At 44.2% G+C, this 19,586-nt stretch overlaps 1 protein-coding gene across 2 annotated transcripts in view; it reads left to right on the top strand.

Moving 5' to 3' along the window:
• PAQR8 (progestin and adipoQ receptor family member 8) overlaps window positions 1–19,586 on the top strand; it is a 112,102-nt gene that overhangs the window by 50,796 nt on the left and 41,720 nt on the right. The window contains exon 4 of one of the 2 annotated variants that reach the window (XM_070418431.1): window positions 4,073–4,191. The gene's annotated coding sequence lies outside the window, so the exon portion shown is untranslated. Of the gene's footprint in view, window positions 1–4,072; window positions 4,192–19,047; window positions 19,124–19,586 lie in introns of those variants that run through there. The other variant, XM_070418432.1, reaches the window with a different exon arrangement.

The following is a 19,586-nucleotide window of genomic DNA, read 5'->3' as shown; positions in this document are numbered from 1 at the left end:
GCATGGATGAAATGTTGGGCCTGCCTGAAAAGTACATGCAGCTGAGTTAGAGAAATAAACACTTATTATTTCACAGTGACAACTGAGGGCTATAGATAAAAGTGCTTTTGATTTTTTTCCCCCTTCACCACAGATGTTCTAAAGATCACAACCCATCTTTTCCTCCCTCCCTCTTGCTTTGAGGGAGGAAAAAATTGAAATCTTACCTAAGGCTTATTCCTCCATGGGATTTGAGCCTCATAAGGGACTTTGCTTCATTCATCAACTTTTTCTTTCATTATCAACCTCTTTGTACGTGCCCTAGAAATATGTTTAAATTAACCTATCTTTATATTTCTTTCTCTGTCTTCCTTTCCTCTTGGGATATAGTTTTTCTTCTTTCATTCATCCAGTCCATGATTTACTTACTCATTGAACAAATGCTTAGTAATAGGTACTATGAGCAAGGCCTCTCCTAGGCTGGAGGCATAAAAACAGATAAGGTCCTTGCCTTTGAGGAGACCACTTTGTGCCTGAGGAGACACACTGAAGCAGGTATCTATTGCCACCACCTTTCTCCTTCTTTTCATTGTCAAGCTTCCTGGGAGAGTAACCATCTGCTCATTGCTCAGTCCCCGAGGCCCTCACAGCATTTCTGAAACAGCCATCATGACAGTCAGCTGGGACCTCCTGTTTCCAAATGGCCAGTCCTCATTTTAGCACTGACTCGTCTCAGCGCTCTTGCCAGGTTAGACATCTTGCTGAACTCTTGTCACGGTTCTTTGAAGCCAGAAAACTCCTGTTCCAGCTGCACTGCTTACTAGCTGTGTGGCCTGGGGGCGTCACATATCCTCTCTGAGACTCAATTTACCCTGAGATTCTGTCAACTAGGGATTTAAAAAGTCTGTGTTGTAAGGCTATTGTAAGGATCTAATGAGATAATGTATGAAAAGTTCCTGTCACATGGTAGATGCTAAACAAATATTAGTCTTCTTTCCTGGATGACACTCTGCATTTTTTTTCTTTTTTTAGTTTTTCACTTTATCTCACTTAGAATTTTCGCTTGATCTTTGTCCTCCTTATCTCCCTGTTTAGTCACTGCTTAAGGGAAATTTGCTTTTGGGGAGTGCCCTCATCAAAATTCCAGGAAAAGTCCAAGATTTCTGACTGGTGAGTCTAGCCCTTCCCAACCTCCATCTCCATTCTCTGCCCACATTCTGAGTGGCTTTGATGGAACAGATCTGGGCATGGTATGTGACCCAAGCCTAGCCAATCAGAGTCCTGTATGCTCCTGGACATACAGTGACTGGTTCAGGAATGGGCAGGGACTCCTCTTAGAATCACTGAGACTCCAGGAAACTTCTACACAGGTTTCTGGGAGTGAGGCACTTTTCCCACTGAGAATGAATGTGTAAATATGTAAAACCAGGTGCAAATGCACCCATCCTACTATGATGAGGGAGACCCAGCCCATAAATGAAAGTAAGCTAGAGTAGGCAAAGCCAAAGGAACCTGATGACATCATTTGGAATCTGCATTAAATCACACTCGAGGAAAACCAAGATGGCGGCATAGGTAAACACGGGAGTTTTGCTGCCATGAACAACCACTTCAAAAATACAACTAAAAGATGGAACGGACATCATCCACAACCACAGGAAGGCTGGCTGAGTGGAAGTTCTACAACTAGGAGGAAAGAGAAAAGCATACCGAGGCTCAGAGGAGGCGCAGTGCTGAAGTAAAATACTAAGGTGCAGAGTGCATGCGGAGCAGGCTGGCGGCTGAGGGCGCGGTTGTCCTTTTCAATCGGGAGGGAATCTCAGGCTCTGAGCTCCAGTTCTGGGCGAGTCTCTAGGGACCCAGACTCATACGGGAGAAGCGGGACTATCTGGCATCGCTCAGAACCCTAGGGCAGCTTTCTCTCTGTGGGGCTTGCAGCGATTACTGGGACACTGAGAAGCAGAGCCTCTGAGGGCAAGACTGAGAGCAGCCATAACTGCTAACCCCGCCCTGTTGATCTCATGGGACCTGCCCCACCCAAACCCTGCAGGGAGGCTTTTGCTGGATAGCCTCAGGCAAAGGCTAGATTAGCACCTCCCTAGAGATCCAGGAGCCAGGAAGCCCAGAGGTCAGAGTGGGACCATCCAGTTTGCAGCTCCGCGGAACCATAAAAGACACACTCAGGAGGCAGACTCAGTGAGCACCAAAGCCCCATCGAAGCAAGTCTAGCCCCAGAGGGGTGTCTCCAGCACAGAAGTTCTCCCACCGCAGACACAGCTGATTCTCACAGCCAATTGGTCTGGAGGTCAATTCCTCACAGTGATAACTACAACAATCAAGGCTTAGCTACAACAAGACTGTGCACAAAGCCCACAAGGGGGTGCACCAAGAGTGTCTACCTCAGGTAATTGGGACACTTAGCACAGAAAGCCACTCTATCGACACAGCGAAGCACAAAAAATGCCGAGACAAAGAAACAGGACACAAACGACAGAATTGGAGGAAAGCAAACTGTTGGATATAGAGTTCAAAACCACACTTTTAAGGTCTTTAAAGAACTGTTTAGAAGCCGCTGATAAATTGAGTAAGGCCCTCGAAAAGACTGGTGAGACCACCGATAAATGTAGTGAGATCCTCAAGAAATCTAATGAGACCCTCGATGTTGTGATAAAGGACCAACTAGAAATTAAGCATACACTGACTGAAATAAAGAATATTATACAGACTCCCAACAGCAGACCAGAGGATCGCAAGGATCAAGTCAAAGATTTGAAATACGAAGAAGCAAAAAACACCCAACCGGAAAAGCAAAATGAAAAAAGAATCCAAAAATACGAAGATAGTGTAAGGAGCCTCTGGGACAGCTTCAAGCATACCAACATCCGAATTATAGGGGTGCCAGAAGATGAGAGAGAGCAAGATATTGAAAACCTATTTCAAGAAATAATGACAGAAAACTTCCCCCACCTGGTGAAAGAAATGGACTTCCAAGTCCAGGAAGCGCAGAGAACCCCAAACAAAAGGAATCCAAAGAGGACCACACCAAGACACATCATAATTAAAATGCCAAGAGCAAAAGACAAAGAGAGAATCTTAAAAGCAGCAAGAGAAAGAAACTCAGTTACCTACAAGGGAATACCCATACGACTGTCAGCTGATTTCTCAACAGAAACTTTGCAGGCCAGAAGGGAATGGCAAGAAATATTCAAAGTGATGAATACCAAGAACCTACAACCAAGACTACTTTATCCAGCAAAGCTATCATTCAGAAGTGAAGGCCAGATAAAGAGCTTCACAGATAAGGAAAAGCTAAAGGAGTTCATCACCACCAAACCAGTATTATATGAAATGCTGAAAGGTATCCTTTAAGAAGAGGAAGAAGAAGAAAAAGGCAAAGATACAAATTATGAACAACAAATACACATCTATCAACAAGTGAATCTAAAAATCAAGTGAATAAATAATCTGATGAACTGGTGATTGTAATAGAATCAGGGAAATAGAAAGGGAATGGACTGACTATTCCTGGCGGGGGAGGGGGGAGGGTGAGTAAAGAGATTAGACAATAATGTGGACCTATGGATGAGGACAGTGGGTGGGGAGTGAGGGCAGAGGGTGGGGTTGGAACTGGGTGGAGGGGAGTTATGGTGGGAAAAAAGAGTAAGTAATGTAATAATCTGAACAATAAAGATTTAATTAAAAAAATAAAAATAAAATAAGTAAAAAATAAAAATAAATTAAAAATAAATTAAAAAATGTACCACTCAGGTGCTGGATATTGGTAGTCAAGGAAGTTGTGTGTGTATGGGTCCAGGTGATATAGGGGAACTCTGTCTTTTCTGCTCAATCTTGCTGTGAACCTAAAACTACTCTAAAAAATAAAGTGTATTTTTAAAAGAAAAATAAATAAATAAATAAAAATAAATCACACTCGAGAGTAGCATAACTTCTGGACTTCTTTGCTCACATGAGCCATTAGATTTCCTTTTTGCTTAAGCATTAATTCCTTTTTCGATTGAGTTTTCTGATAGTTGTAAGCAAATAAATTTAAACAAGAGAGAAATAGGTTAACATTCACTCATTTGTTCAACAGGTGCTTATTAAGCATCTTCTGTGTGCTGAGGACCATGCTACGATCTGGACATCCAACTGTGGGCTAGACCCCATGCCTACCTTCAAGAAGCTTGTCGTCTAGAAGAGACAGGTAACTAGGTAATGACAATACAGTGACTTAGAACTACAGAAAGGGGTTATACAGCATGCTCTGGAAGCACAAAGAGGGAATACCTAAGTTATCTCATGGAGTCATGGGAGTCTTTCCAAGGGGCATAATCTGCATGGAGATTCAAAGGATACATAGTCAGGCAATGTTGGGGAGAGAGATGAAGTGTTTCATACAGTGGAAAATGGTAAGCAAGGGCTCGGAGAAAACAGAACGCAGGGAGTATAATAGAGTTCTAGGGAGAGGGTCTATAAGAGTGTAGAGAGCCCCTGGTCAGTGTGGCTCATTGGTTGAGCATCATCCCATGAACAGAAAGGTTGCCAGTTCGATTCCTGATCAGGGCACATATCCAGGTTGCCAGTTCAATCCCTGGTCAGGGTGTGTACCAGAGGCAATTGATCATGTTTCTTTCTCATATCCATGTTTCTCTCCCTCTCTCTCCCTGTTCCTTCCTCTCTTTCTAAAATCAAGAAAAACACATTTTAAAAAAAAAGAATGTAGAGAAGGAAGCAAGTGCTAAACCATGAAGGACCTTGCAAGCTTAAGGAGTATGAGTGGAAATATGAAAGACTTTTAGCAGGAGAATGTGTAACATGGTTTCCTGCCGGAGTCCATTCATTGTCTTCACTAGCTGAATTTACACAGAGACCCCCAAAAGCTAGTACCCTTTGAAGTCCTAGCAAAGGTCAGAACTGTACCACCCGGTTAATCTAGGAACCACCCAGTTAATTTAGGTAATAATAGCTGAAGCATCCCCACCTTAGTTCCCTTAATTCCTTAGATACTTGTGTAGATCCTTGTTGACTATTGTTTATCAGATATTCTGCCTATTTCTGGAAATTGTCTACCAATGAGCTAATCCATATGTCATTCAAACCACCTTACTCTAGGGCTACCCCAGATCAAATAAAAGCTTAGAGCGGCAGGAGATCGGTGGAAGTCCTTAGGGACTTGCCCGCCTGGTCCCCCAATATTGCAAAATTATGTCGTGTCTTTTTCTCTCATTTGTTGTGCGGCTCCTCTTTCAGATACCGAACCCTACTCCACACAGAATGTGGAGGGAGTGTTACTCGACAGTTTCCTACTGCTACATATACAAATGTACCATCCATTCCCACACCAGTAAATGTCATCTACTTCTAGGTTGATGCTATCCAAATCTGTGCCCCAGGCCTCTATCCTTATCTCCAGATCCACAACTCCAGGTGGACATCCTATGGCAGTGATGGCGAACCTATGACACACGTGTCAGCGGTGACATGCAAACTCATTTTTTTGGTTGATTTTTCTTTGTTAAATGGAATTTAAATATGTAAAATAAATATCAAAAGTATAAGTCTTTGTTTTACTATGGTTGCAAATATCAAAAAATTTCTATATGTGACACGGCACCAGAGTTAGTTAGGGTTTTTCAAAATGCTGACACGCCGAGCTCAAAAGGTTCGCCATCACTGTCCTATGGGAACTTGAAATGAATCTCTTCAGATTCCTCCTTTCTCACTCACTCTGCTCCATTCCCAGATTTAGTGATAGTGTTGTCCTCTTTCCAGTCACTGGCTCTAAGCCCCGAGTCACCTTTCTCTTCCATTTCCTATACCAACTCAATGTTTGCCAAATTTCAGCAATTCTATTTTCATAATGTCTCTTTCACTTTCATGTGAACTGAAGGAGCTTATATTTTTAATTTCCCAGAAAACTTTCCCATCACCCTCCTTCTGGTAAATGAGTTGGGTATATGCAGGCCTGGCTATGTATGGTGTCTGTGGCAGACCGATACTAGGGTGGCCCCTCATGATCCTCATTTCCTGGTTCATGCATATCTCCTTGAGGATGAGTGGGATCTTTGACCTATGAATTGCTTTTACCCAGTAGACTGTGGCAAAGGTAAAGGGTTGTCATTCCCGTGTTTATGTAAGACCTGTTTTGCTAGACTGCTCTAGAGATTCTTCTTACTGGTTTGATGAAGTAAAGTGTCCGTGTTGGGGAAGCTCACTTGGCAGGGAACTGTGGGTGGACTCTAGAAATTGAGGGCAGCCAGCAATAAGTCAGGGACCTCAGTTCTAAAACAGCAAGAAAACAAATTCTACCAGAAAGAATGAGCTTAGAGACAGACTATGTCCCAGTTTAGCCTATAGATGAAAACCTAGAGCTGTCTGACCCCTCAATTGCAGCCTTAAAGAAAACCCTATTATGTTGTGACCAAACTCTTGACCTATAGAAACTGCGATATATTTTAAAAAATGCCTTATTTTTAAGCCACTAATTTGGCAGTAAATTTGTGTGCAGACATAGTAAAAAAAACTCCTAGCCATTCAACAAGAATAGATTCAAAGTGGCCACAGACCCTCCCTACAACACAGTTATATTCTCCTTATGAGTGACAATGTTCATGGTAAATAATGCAAGCACTAATTAATATTTCTCCTGCCATTAAATAATGCATCCGTATTTGCATGATGAGAGGGTTGTGGACTGAGGCGAGAATGTTGAAGGGGAAAGACTGGAAGTGAATGCAGTCTCCATATGACACATCTGTGTGATATCAGATCGGTTTTCTTCGCTTTCAGTATCTCCGTTTTCACATCTGTCAGGTGATGGAGTGATTTCTAAAGTCTCTTCCAACTCCAGTAAAAAAATTAAGGTCTCTACTAAAATCATTCTGAGTTATAACTCTTGGTTATCAGTAACAGAAATTCGCTTGAGCTAGCCAAAGATAAAAGTAATACGTAAATAATAAATAAAGGTAACAAATAAAATGTATTTATTAACATTCTAGCCCTGACTGGTTTGGCTCAGTGGATAGAGCATCGGCCTGCAGACTGAAAGGTCCCAGGTTCGATTCCGGTCAAGGGCATGTACCTTGGTTGCGGGCACATTCCCAGTGGGAGATGTGCAGAAGGCAGCTGATCGATGGTTCTCTCTCATCGATGTTTCTAACTCTCTATCCCTCTCTCTTTCTCTCTGTAAAAAATCAATAAAAATATTTTAAAAAAACATTCTAGAATGTAAACAATGGCACATTAGTAAATTTCCTTTCACTCAAACAAAACTTGATTCTGATCCTACATTCTCTTGTGGTGGCAGGAGTGTTCAGGAAAGAGTATGTGCAGGTGCAGGCATGGGGCTTTGAGAAGCAGGGATGATATTCACAATATTTAATGACTGCTACAGCATGCCTGGGGGAAAGGAGTTGGTAGTTGGTAGAATGTGGGTGAAGGGAAAAGAATAAAATACAGTAGCTCTTCTCCTTCCAATCCTTATCCCCCAATAAACAAGACTATTGGTGCCTCAGTGAATTAACTCATCTGGTGCTGGTGAGAGGAACTGGTTAGGCAAGAGGAACTTCAGAATATCTCTTCCCCTGAGGATTTTGTGAGTCAGAACATGCCACTCGAGCCCAGAGTAAAGGGACTGCTTTTCTTGGTTTTATGTTCCTTGTGTGTTAATAGTGACTAACAGTAAAACCCTGTAGTTATGAACTGCACCATCTCTCCCTTTCATGTGGAGGGCTGTAAGCACGGGTTGCACCCGTAATGTACCCTACACACTAGCCATTGTCATTCCCTGCAGTCGTGCTGTTGTCTAGCTCTGAGCTTCTGAGCCTGCTGTTCCCTCAGCATGGAACGCTTCACTCCTCTCTTGTCTGCTTTTTAGGCCTCATCCTTCATGACTCAGAATAGAACTTTTGCCAGCCTTCCCAACACTAAAATGCCAAGTGAATAGAGAACTAGCCTGTTTTTCCATAACACCAGGGTACCTCTCTTACAGCCTCTGTAGCATCTATTGTATGTTGTATGTGCCATTCCCTGTAATATTGTACATGTAACGGTGCATATATAATAAATATTTTCTGGATAGATGAATGAATAAATAATAGAATACTGCGTATCTACATATATAAAAGGCTAATATGCTAAGTGTCCATCCGACCAGTAGCTATGACATGCACTGACCACCAGGGGGCAGACACTCAATGCAGGAGCTGCCGAGCTGCAGTGACTTGGCAGCAGCGGTTCTTGGGTGATGCACCCCAAAACCAGAGAGGAGGGAGCCCGATTCCTCCTGGGGCCATGTGATTCCACCTTCAGCCGTGGGTTATGTTGTTGCTGGGGCACTATGGGCCCTGAATCTGGATTAATGCACACTTGCATCTGCGTTCCACACTCTGTATGACAGCAACTTTGCAGAGTACCCTCTCACACTCGGGGACCCCTCAGGGAATGTCAGAGAGCCAGTTTCAGCCCAATCCCTGCAGGCCAGGCTGAGGGACCCCACCTGCTGGAGGTACCCCATTCACTCAGCAGACACCCTTAGAGCCATGGCGCAGCTCCAAGTGCAGCCAGCCTGGGAGAGATCGGGGAGGTTGGCTCCAGGGCATGCCCAGCCCATCTTGCCTAGTCCCACCCCGCCAGCCACCTTCTAATTAATTTCCTTTCAATGTGCATGAATCCGTGCACCAGGTCACTAGTTGAATAATAACCACATGTCCATTTGTCCCCAGACTAAATCTTATTTAGTGTCCTCACAGCCTCCGGAGAAGGCGTTTTGCTTCTGACCTAAACAATTTGCTGATCCCTTGTCAGAAATGTAGAGGGATCAGGGCTAATTGAGTTTGTCTAAAGAGAGACAGAGGAAGAGAGAGATGTAAAGCAGCCAGGCCTCATCTTGTTGCAAAGTTTACTGAAATCAATCTCAATAAAATTGGGTCAGTGGCGGTTCTCTTCCAGCCCTGATTTAATAGAGGGGACAAGGGATGGTGAGTGCACCATTAAAGGGGAGCATGGGAGGAAGGGAGGCTGCTCAGCTCCGAAGCAGCCAGCCATGTCCGTCAGTGGCTGTTAGGAGAAGGGGCACATTGCCTATGACTCTCAGTGTCCTCCCCAACAAGCCCAGGTTCCTGGACTCTGAGCACGCGGAGTCTGACCTCTTTGCCACGTCCTCCCATGGTACCACTGATAATGGAGTGACCCTGACCCCGTTATGGTTGCTTTGAACAGGTTACCTCTTTTAACATATATTTTAAAAAGAGAATAAAGATTCTTGTTTGTTGCTATGAGCTCAGAAGCACAGGGTGTTCACAAAGCACCACACACATCACAACTGCAACAGTTTACTGCATGATATTTTCACCTGTAATAATGTACAGTTAATTATAGTTCATGGGAATTACATACAGAGCAGTGAATAGCAGCCATTCATATTGTGTATTTTATTAAGGATCTTTTTAAAACATTGAAAAATATTTTAAAAAAGAAAATTAAGCTCTTCTGGAATATCAACATCTAGGGCAGTGATGGCGAACCTATGACACGCGTGTCAGAGGTGACACTCGAACTCATTTTTTTGGTTGATTTTTCTTTGTTAAATGGCATTTAAATATATAAAATAAATATCAAAAATATAAGTCTTTGTTTTACTATGGTTGCAAATATCAAAAAATTTCTATATGTGACACGGCACCAGAGTTAAGTTAGGGTTTTTCAAAATGCTAACACGCCGAGCTCAAAAGGTTCGCCATCACTGATCTAGCACATATATTTAATTTGGATCACACTGCATGTTTCTCTATGTCATGTGGTCTCTGTAATTTTTAAAGGCTGTACAGTATTCCATCTCATGCATGGACCTTCGCTAATTTGGTCAGGCCTCAGTCATCATATCCTACCCCAGGGACTACTTGCCTTGGAAGCTTCCTTCCAGAATTTCCAGATGGCACTGCCAGGAGTCTAAGGCTCAGGGCAAAACTCCCAGGCTGTAGGGAATTCTTGGAGGCTCTCAGGAACACTTGGGGAGAAAGACCCAATGACGTTGGGTCTCCACACCCAAGGTAGTTTCCAGAACCTTCCCTGGGTGTCCTCAGAGCTGAAGGATCTCTCTGGTGGGAAGGGTAATCAGAGATTTTCAGTTTCACTGGGAGGGGGAATGAAAGGGAAGAAGAATTTTAGTGGAGTTTGAACTCTTCGGGATGCCCCTTCAGTAGGCCGAATTCCTGCAACTCAGTTTGCTTCAGTTCAATTCATTTTGACAATTAAAAAAAAATGGAGTGGTCTATTTTTGTAGCACATCCTGCTGGGAACCCAGAATTACCTCTGTCCTTTCTTTCTCCTTCTCTCTCCCCTCTTCCAGATGGAAAAATGTGCTTCTCATTTGCTTTGTCTTATCCTCATTACTTCCACCCCTAGCATATTCTCTCCTAGTGCATTTCTAGATTATGCTAGCATCATCTAAGGATACTGAAGTAAATTATCATGCACTTCTGGAGTAACTGAATTCCAAATATGCTAAGCATTCACAGTACTAGGTCCATGCATTCAACGATATTTTAAAGCGCATACTATGTACTAGGTCATATGGGGATGGCAATGAAGAGCACGTACACCAACTTCGCTCTCCAGGTGCGTACAGTCTACCAAAGAAGCAAATAGGGAATTACAAAACGATGAAATGATGTAAGAGAGGTCAGCTCAAGATGCGATGTCTCACAGGAGCAGAGCTCGCCCTTGACAAACTTAAAACTTAAAACCTGGCCCAATATCTGTGTCCCTGCAGTCACTCAGAGAGGTAGACATAGGAACTGGTGAAGACTCCAGTTATCTCCCCCAGTCCTGAGGTTGGAGATGGGGTATAGCCCAGGTCTCATCTATTCTGAGAGGCCTTCCAGATGGCCACATGGAAAGCCAGTTCTGGCGCCCTAGGTCACCCTAGGCAGCGAAAACAGAGTCAGCAAACATGGACTGAATTAAACTGGTCAATTGTTACATTAAAACCCTGAAACCAAGCCAGAATCAAACATGAATAATGCAGTTGTTATCATGTTGTCCAAGACTGCCATTTTCATATTTGCATCCTAGTTAAAGGACCTGAGAACCAAGATAAGTCTCCTCCAGACAGACACCAACTAAAAAGCTACAGACAGAACACTCGGTCACGACTGGGGATTCTGACCCAAGCTGTTCAACAGAGGAGGACTGTGCATGTACTTCTTAGCCTAATGTAGATGATAGATGGTAGATTGGAATGAGGAGCTGTAAGGGATTGTGTACTTCCCTTAGCAACACACCAGCAGGGTTGTGGTAAAGTCCCGACATTCAAGCCTCAGTTTTCAACTGAGGGAGAATAGAGTTTGCCACCCCAAAATATGTCCTTTTGGGATATTATTTTAAGCAGGTTATTGGTAAGAAACAAAAGACTCAGCCCTGACCAGTGTGCTCAGTGGTTAGAGCATTGGCCCATGCACCGAAGGGCCTCAGGTTCAATTCCCAGTCAAAGGCACATACCCGGGTTGCAGGTTCAATCCTTGGCCTTGGTCAAGGCATGAGTGGGTGACAACCAATTGATGTGTCTCCTTCACATTGATGCTTCTCTCTCTCTCCCTAAAATCAATAAACATATCCTCAGAGAGCGGGAGAGCAGGTGCAAGGCGGGGCAGCCTCACAGGTGCCCAGGTTTGCTGAAGGCCCAGGAACAATTTCTGCATTTCATCTCTCTTGTCTACATGTGTTAAGTGGTTTGTTCCCTGAATTGTCAATTAATTATTATTTTTAAGAAATAAAATGGAAAATATTAAAAAGGAATGAATCACTCCAGATGGAATTAGCTTTTAATGAATGAACCCTTACCATTTCACCATTAAATGAGATCACATGGACATACAGCACAGGAAGACCATTCTTCTGATTTTTATTTTTAACCTGATTCAACCACAGCTCATTAGCTTCCTGTGGATGAAATTAGTGTCATGGTTGCTTTTCAAATTGGCCAGCTGGCAGAGGGTCTAAATAGAAAGCTAAGTATTGATGGCTATCTTGTTATGAAACATAAAGGAATGGAGAGATTTGGCTTAAGAGTTAGAAAAACAAATCTTCAAGATTCTCCAAATTGCCCCCAGGAAGTCTGCAGGGATAGTACATCTTTTCTTCCGGTAGAAAACATTGGAGCAAGGCTCCTATAAACTACCACTTACTCGAAGCCAGTACCTTTTCACCCACGTTTATCAAGCCCTCATTATGTGATAGGCGCAGTGCTGAGTGCTTAATGTGTATTATTTTATTTAATCCTAGAAATAAGTATATGAAGCGGGTATGATTATTATTTCCATTTTACAGATAAGGAGCCTGAAGCACAGATAGGTAAGTAAGTTACCAAAGTTCTCAGTGGTGGTACTGGGATTCAGACTCAGGATGATCTGAATTCCAAGTTCACAGTGCTAAGTCCTCTCCAAGATGGTGAAGGATGGCCCTCAGTCTTTCTGTAAGATGTAGAAAGAAAACAAATAGGCAGGGCTTTTAAACAATAGTTTCTTGCATGAGTTTTCACGAGTAGGTCTTCTTTTAGGATAGACCAGTATAAACCTGTATACCAAGATGTTTCAGGAAAATGTTTTTACTACCTCACACGGCCATTTCTCCATGTTACAGTCTCTTACTACAGAATAGTTCCTATCCTATTCCTTCTTCACATAAAATGTATGAAGTTTAGTGATATGCTATCATCATATGTACTTTGAGCTTCTTGAAAAAAGGATGCTATGTAGACACTCAGCAGAGCCCTGACTGGGTGGCTCAGTTAGTTGGAGCATTGTCCCATACACCAAAAAGTGGGTTCAATCCCCACTCAGGGCCCATACAGGAGGCAACTGAGTAATGTTTCTCTCTCTCTCTCTTTCTCTCTCTCTCTCGTTCTCTCTCTTTCCTTAAAATCAATAACCATATCCTCAAATGAGGATTAAAAAAACATGCAGCAGAAGTGATAGAAAACAGTGGCAGAATGATATGTATACAACATAAAATGGATCAGATTATTTTGTTAGAGTTTGAGACAAAAATAGCTCCTTAATCTTACATGTCTATTTTTTAATCATGTTGTATATTGCCCCGTGTCTGTGGCTTTCAAGGGCATTCTGAAAGAAAAACACATCTATCTACTAGAATGTTGATTGGATTACAGTGGTTCTCAACCTTTCTAATGCCGCGACCCTTTAATTCAGTTCCTCATGTTGTAGTGACCCCCAACCATAAAATTATTTTCGTTGCTACTTCATAACTGTAATTTTGCTACTGTTATGAATTGTAATGTAAATATCTGATATGCAGGATGTATTTTCATTGTTACAAATTGAACATAATTAAAGCATAGTGATTAATCACAAAAACAATATGTAATTATATATGTGTTTTCCGATGGTCTTAGGCGACCCCTGTGAAAGGGTCGTTCAACCCCCAAAGGGGTCGAGACCCACAGATTGGTGACCCACAGGTTGAGAACCGCTGGATTAGCAGTTTAGCATTCTCCTCTTAGAGGGAATATTGCAATATCCAAGATCTTGCCTGTTTCCAGCTTTTGAAAGAACCACAGGTCAAAATTGTGTTGCCAGATGAGTGTTTCATGGTGAGAAGTTGACTGTGAATTTCCATATACTAAAGGCACTCCTGACTGTCCTCTATGAAAGATCCAAGAGCTTTTTTCAAAAATAGTATGATCACTTTAGGATTCTTGTTTCCAGAGTCACCAAAATATCATTTGTACTGCCCAAACTGGGCCATCACTTCAGAGTAGAATATGGAAGAAGCTAGTGTGAGATCCAAGTAGTGTTTTTTTTTTTTATCTTCATTGTTAAAAGTATTACAAATGTCCCCCTTCTTCCCCCATTGGCCCCCTCCAGCTAGCCCCCGCCCCCAGCCCCAGGCCTTCACCACCCTATTGTCTGTGTCCATGAGTTATGCATCTATGCATACAAGGTCTTTAATTGATTACCTCCTTCCCCTTCCCTCCGAGATTCCACACTCTGTTCCATGCTTCCATGTTCCTGGATCCGTTTGTTAGTTTATTTTGTTAGTTAGATTCCACAGATGAGGGAGATGTAATATTTGTTTTTCTCTGACTGACTTATTTCACTTAGCATGGTACTCTCCTGGTCCCTCCATGCTGTGAGATCCCAGTAGTTTCAAAAGGCATGAGGGATGTGAATGTACTTAACACTACTGAACTGTACATTAAAAAATGGTTAAAGAGGTAAGTTTTATATTCTGCCTATTTACCACAATTAAAAATATTTTTTAAAGTTAAGATGGTAAAATTTATGTTACATGTATTTTACCACACTTAAAAAAAACACAACAAAAAAGCATGAAGGATAAGAAACTGCCGCTCTTATCTAGGTGGCTCTGGACAGCACCCCTCCCCAACAGGTAAAAATGCCTAACACCCATTACACTTTCATACCTGCCCCCTAGAGCAGTGATGACGAACCTATGACATGACACGCGAGCTCATTTTTTTGGTTGATTTTTCTTTGTTAAATGGCATTTAAATATTTAAAATAAACATTAAAAAAAGTCTTTGTTTTACTATGGTTGCAAACATCAAAAAATTTCTATATGTGACATGGCACCAGAGTTAAGTTAGGGTTTTTCAAAATGCTGACACGCTGAGCTCAAAAGGTTCGCCATCACTGCTGTAGAGGAAGATTCGGTGGAAAGGAACATTTACCATTTTCTTACTGTGACATTGAAAAAGCATTACAAGACTTGTTAATCTTCTTTTAAAACCAGAGAACCCCCTCCACACTTCAGCCAGAGGAACTCTCTGGGAGAAAAACACACACACACACACACACACACACACAAAAATCAACCTAAGAGTAATCAACATGTATTTCACAGTTGTATCAGCTCACACCCAACAGCTCACTTCAGTTGGACTGAGCCTGTGGTTGGAACCTCATATTTCATGACCTGTAATTTTGTTTCGAGGGTGGCAGAGAAAGGAAGAAAAGGGACTTTTCACTTCCTCTCAGTCAGCTCTGTTGTGCAGTTACAATCTCTGGCTAGAAAATTGTTGGGGTCCAACCCCAGCGAGTCCAGGGATCCCCAAAGGTGTGGACGGAGTGGGCAAAGAAGGGATGACACGGAGACAGCCTTCAGTTGATCAGCAGCCTAGTCAGGACCTCTAGCCAGGATCTCCAGCCAAGTTCTGGTCAGGATCTCCAGCCAAGTTCTGGTTAGGAATTGATGAGGATCTGATGTTTATTGTCTTGTTACATCTGTATTTATACCAGTCAATTTTAATCCTATCAATTTCTATTGCAAAGGTTTGGGCATTTCTTATCTCCATTCCAGGGAGTAAAGATTATGTAGCTTAAGCGTGATTGTTTGTAGTTAAAGTGATTAACTACCCGCCTGGCACTTAGTTAAGGGATTGTATCCCCTCCCTAACCTCAGGGAAAAATCCCCACCTGGGGAAACAACCTTTCTCGGAGAGGTGACCTTGGTTAAAGCACATGGCGCTAAAAAGAGCAAACATATTAAGAACAATATGCTATATATGCCAGGTCCCTTGAAACATATGCTGTGCAGATGTTTCTTTCCTGCAGCGACTGTGTCAAGCAGCAAGGATGGACCGGCTTCCTGCAGAAAATAAATGCTTGATAATAGTGGAGGCTCGAGATGTTGTGGCTACGGGAGAATTCATTGACATCTTGGGATGGAGAGGGCAAGTCTTCCAAGGCCTCCTGGGACATTTCCACCAGCACCTGTGTGCTGGGCTCGTGGTTCTATGGGAGGAACAGTGGCCCTGAAGACCAGGCGCTTGATTCTTTCCTAGTAAAATAACCCCAACTGGATAGCCTACTACCGTTGCTCCATGATGTTTTGCTAAGGATAAAGGAATTAATGACTTTTCAAATGTTTTGAAATGTGAAGACACTATACACACGTGAGGTGTTGTTAGACCTGTGACTGAAGCAGGGTGGTGTAATGGGAAAGTGCCAGGCATCAACAGACCAGGAAGTAGGCCGGATTGTCTCAGAAGTGCAATGAAATGAATTAAATGATCCTCTTAGGGCAGCACTGCTGTTGGCCATCTTTCCAGGATCTGATCAGTTTCTCTTTTTCCAGATAGTGAAGACCACTTCTTTGACAAATTTGATTTGTTAATCGATGCTCCTACAGCTTAAGTGTATTCTCATGGTAAAATGTAGACTGTGGGGAGACTCGACCAAGATGGCGGCATAGGTAAACACCGGAGACTGCTGCCACAAACAACCACTTCAAAAATACAACTAAAAGCCGAAACTGGTTTGGCTCAGTGGATAGAGCTTCGGCCTGCGGACTGAAAGGTCCCAGGTTCGATTCCGGTCAAGGGCATGTACCTGGGTTGTGGGCGCATCCCCAGTGGGAGATGTGCAGGAGGCAGCTGGTCGATGTTTCTCTCTCATCGATGTTTTTAACTCTCTATCTCTCTCTCCCTTCCTCTCTGTAAAAAAATCAATAAAATATATTAAAAAAAAAAAAAAGAACTATCTATCTTTAAAAAAAAAAAAAAAAGAATACAACTAAAAGACGGAACGGACATCACCCAGAACCACAGGAAAGCTGGCTGAGGAGAGACTCTTCAACTAGAAGGAAAGACAGCAGCGTCCCGAGGCTCAGAGGAGGCGCAGTGTGGAAAATTTAAAGGTGCAGAGGTGCGCGCGAAAAGCGGGCTGGTGGCTGAGGGTGCGGTTGTCGTTTTCGGTCGGGAGTGAGTCTCAGACTTTGGGCTCCAGATCCGGGCAAGTCTCTAGGGACTCAGACTCAGACGGGAGAAGCAGGATTGTCTGGCATCAGTTGGAACCTAAGGGCAGCTTTCTCTCCGAAGTTTGCAGCGGCTGCCGGGGTTCTGAGAAGCAGAGCCTCTGGGAACGGGACTGAGAGCAGCCATAACTGCTCCCTCTGCCCTCCCTGCTGATCCCGTGCGACCTGCCCTGCCCAAGCCCTGCGAAGAGCCATTTGCCGGATAGCCTCAGGCAAAGGCTATATTAGCACCTCTCCAGGGGACAGAAGTTTTCCCACTGCAGCAGACACAGCTGATTCTCACAGCCAGTCGGCCTGGTGGTCAAATCCCTCTAGTATTAACTACAACAATCAAGGCTTAACTAGAACAAGACTGCGCACAAAGACCACAAGGGGGTGCACCAAGAAAGCATAAAAAATGCGGAGACAAAAAAACATGACAGAAATGGAGGATATAGAGCTAAAAAATGCAATTTTGAGGGCTTGCAATAATGTGCTTGAAGCTGCCAATAAACTTGATGAGAGCCTCACGAAATCTAATGAGACCCTCGATGTTGTCATAAAGAACCAACTAGAAATTAAGCATACACGGACTGAAATAAAGAATATTATACAGACACCCAACAGCAGACCAGAGGAGCGCAAGAATCAAGTCAAAGATTTGAAATGCGAAGAAGCAAAAAACACCCAAACGGAAAAGCAAAATGAAAAAAGAATCCGAAAATACGAAGATAGTGTAAGGAGCCTCTGGGACACCTTCAAGCACACTAATATCAGAATAATAGGGGTGCCAGAAGATGAGAGACAGCAAGATATTGAAAACCTATTTGAAGAAATAATGGCAGAAAACTTCCCCCACCTGGTGAAAAAAATGGACTTACAGGTCCAAGCAGCACAGAGAACCCCAAACAAAAGGAATCCAAAGAGGACCACACCAAGACACATCATAATTAAAATGCCAAGAGCAAAAGACAAAGAGAGAATCCTAAAAGCAGCAAGAGAAAGAAAATCAGTTACCTAAAGGGAGTACCCATACGACTGTCAGCTGATTTCTCAACAGAAACTTTGCAGGCCAGAAGGGAATGGCAAGAAATATTCAAAGTGCTGAATACCAAGAACCTACAACCAAGATTACTTTACCCAGCAAAGCTATCATTCAGAATTGAAGGTCAGATAAAGAGCTTCACAGATAAGGAAAAGCTAAAGGACTTCATCACCACCAAACCAGTATTAGACGAAATGCTGAAAGGTATCCTTTAAGAAGAGGAAGAAGAAAAAGGTAAAGATACAAATTATGAACAACAAACATGCATCTATCAACAAGTGAATCTAAGAATCAAGTGAATAAATAATCTGATGTACAGAATGAACTGGTGATTACAATGAATCAGGGACATAGAAAGGGAATGGACTGACTATTCTTGGGGAGGAAAGGGGAATGGGAGATGTGGGAAGAGACTGGACAAAAATCGTGCACCTATGGATGAGGACAGTGGGTGGGGAGTGAGGGCGGAGGGTGGGGTGGGAACTGGGAGGAGGGGAGTTATGGAAAAAAAAAGAGGAACAAATGTAATCTGAACAATAAAGATTTAATAAAATAAAAAAATTAAAAAAAAATGTAGACTCTGGGTCAGGAGCAAGTCTGGGGCCAGATGTGGAATTTCCTCTGCCTCCCTGCTGCTTGAATGTGTAGGCCATTGCTATTTAAGGACCGGCTAGAGAGCTGGGGAAGGAGAATGAAATGGCATGGAAATGGATTCCCAGCAAGGCAGTGTAGGAGGCGAGTCCTTCATCCTTGTATCTCAGGGCGCGAAAGCGTGTGTGTTTGCAAGGGCCCTCCCCAGAGTGTTATAACATGACTTCATAGGCAGAATGACCCAGCATGTGCATACACCCGTGGAGAGAAGACGAGGATGTGGGTCAGCCTTGAGATCAAAGGTGAAGTTTGCTGTTGTTTGTCCCCCTCCTGAAATACTGGGGAGAGCCCCCCAGGGTGGGGTCTTGGAAAGAACTGGACAGCGATGCACGCATCTTTCTCTCAACCCCTCGGGCTTTCAGCAGCTGAAAGGGGGCTGTGTGGACCTGAGCCCCGGGGAGAAGGAAGAGGCGTCAGCCAACTTCCTCCGCCGCCGCAGCACGGGAGGCAGCGCGGGTGGAGGGCTGGGGGCGGGGGAAGGGCTGGGGGCGGGGGGGCTGCCCCGGTCTGCGAATCCCGCCCCCGGCGGGTAGAGGCGGAGCCCCGCGGTGCCCGCCCCCGTCCGTCCCCTTTTCCTGGCCGCTCCCCTGTGCAGCGAGGGCCGAGGTCACCGCCGCCTGCGGGAAGCTGGGAGCCGGGAGCCGGGAACCCAGCCGACCCAAAGCTGCCCTGCCGGTGAGTCCTGACGCGCACTGACCCAGCGCCGCCCCTGACTGTCCCCCATACCAGAGGCGCAGAGCGGGTCTGGCCGGGGGTGAGGACTGTGTTCTTGGGTAGCCCGGGTCGCGCGTACGCGGGGCGGAGGTGTCAGGATCGCGACTTAGGGGAGCCCCAGAACCGGAGCCCAGAGGGGTGTTCGGGATCGCGATGTTGAGGAGCCCCGGGCGGGGTGTCAGTGCCCCTATGTTGTCCCCAACCCCGAGGGCGAGAGGGCGAATCGGGATCGCGACGGTGGGGAGTCTCGGAGCCCGAACCTGGAGAGCTAAGGGGTCAGGACCGCGACCTAGAGGACCTCCTGTGCGGGAACTGGGGATGGAGGGGGGCGGAACCAGGGGTGCTCTGTCGGCATTCTTGGGGTGCCCCCCGCTGGGCGGAGACCAGAACCCGGGAGGGGAATGCAGAAGAGAGGAAACCCGAG

This window comes from Myotis yumanensis, unplaced genomic scaffold (genome assembly GCF_028538775.1).
Source record: "Myotis yumanensis isolate MYYU_CA2020_CCGP unplaced genomic scaffold, mMyoYum1.0.hap1 SCAF_6, whole genome shotgun sequence".
In the NCBI taxonomy this organism is placed as follows: Eukaryota; Metazoa; Chordata; class Mammalia; order Chiroptera; family Vespertilionidae; genus Myotis; species Myotis yumanensis.
This window is presented reverse-complemented; position numbering and strand designations above follow the sequence as displayed.